The following is a 940-nucleotide window of genomic DNA, read 5'->3' as shown; positions in this document are numbered from 1 at the left end:
GCCCAGACCCTATATTTGTAGAGCCATGAAAAACAATGACTCTGAATCGTTGTATATGATACTTCATGGTGTATATATAGATCCTTTTAACCACATACATGAGTCACCCTCCCTTGTTGTGAATTTGCATCATTGTCGTGCTTGCAAGCTTTGCTTCTGGACAAGTATCCACTGTTAGGCATTGTACATTGTCTCTGTCCCAAACAAAGACAACAGACAGGATTGAGAGGACAAGGAAGTAACAACACAACACTGAGTGGCATGACAGGAAGTGGTCTCTCAGGCCAGCAGCCTTACCATTGTCAATCTATTTGTAGGCGTCATCGAAAAGAAGTATTAAGGAAGGTTCTGAAGCAGGATAGAAGATTACATTTATGGATATTTGTAAGGCTTCCACCTAAGCATGAGAGGCAAGGTCGAAGAAAGTTCATTGTTAGTTAAGTTAATTGTTTATTAAGAGGTGGGCAGTGGAGGCGATAGCATAATACACCGTTCATTAGAGGGAGCCAACCCTTCTATAGAAAATGAGAGATAGCTAGGTGCAAATAGGGAGTGCCTTGAAGATAAGTATCTTAAATTTGGTTTGAAAGAGAAGGGGAAATCATTGGAGCAATGCAACATGAGGGATGATGTGGTCAAAGTGACAAACTAGGAAAATGACCTTTGCAGCAGCATTCTGGATAGTTTAGGGAGTGAAGTTACCTTTGTCAGGGCCAAAGAAAAGCCGTTTCAGTGACCAAGCTGTTAGGTACCATGCGCAAAACATCAGGAGGATTTAGCCATGGCCTGAATGGGAGAACCTGAAGAGATGTCTGACTAGGTGTTATGGACCCAAGAATCATGGTGGTGTGCTATAGTGTTCACATCTGAGGTGGAACAAGGCTGCTATTCTGCTATAAAAAGACAAATGTATAGTGGAAAACAATAATCTACTGAGCTA

This window comes from Alligator sinensis, unplaced genomic scaffold (genome assembly GCF_000455745.1).
Source record: "Alligator sinensis unplaced genomic scaffold, ASM45574v1 scaffold309_1, whole genome shotgun sequence".
Taxonomy (NCBI): Eukaryota; Metazoa; Chordata; order Crocodylia; family Alligatoridae; genus Alligator; species Alligator sinensis.
The sequence above is the reverse complement of the archived record's forward strand: the minus strand, read 5'-3'. Positions refer to the sequence as shown.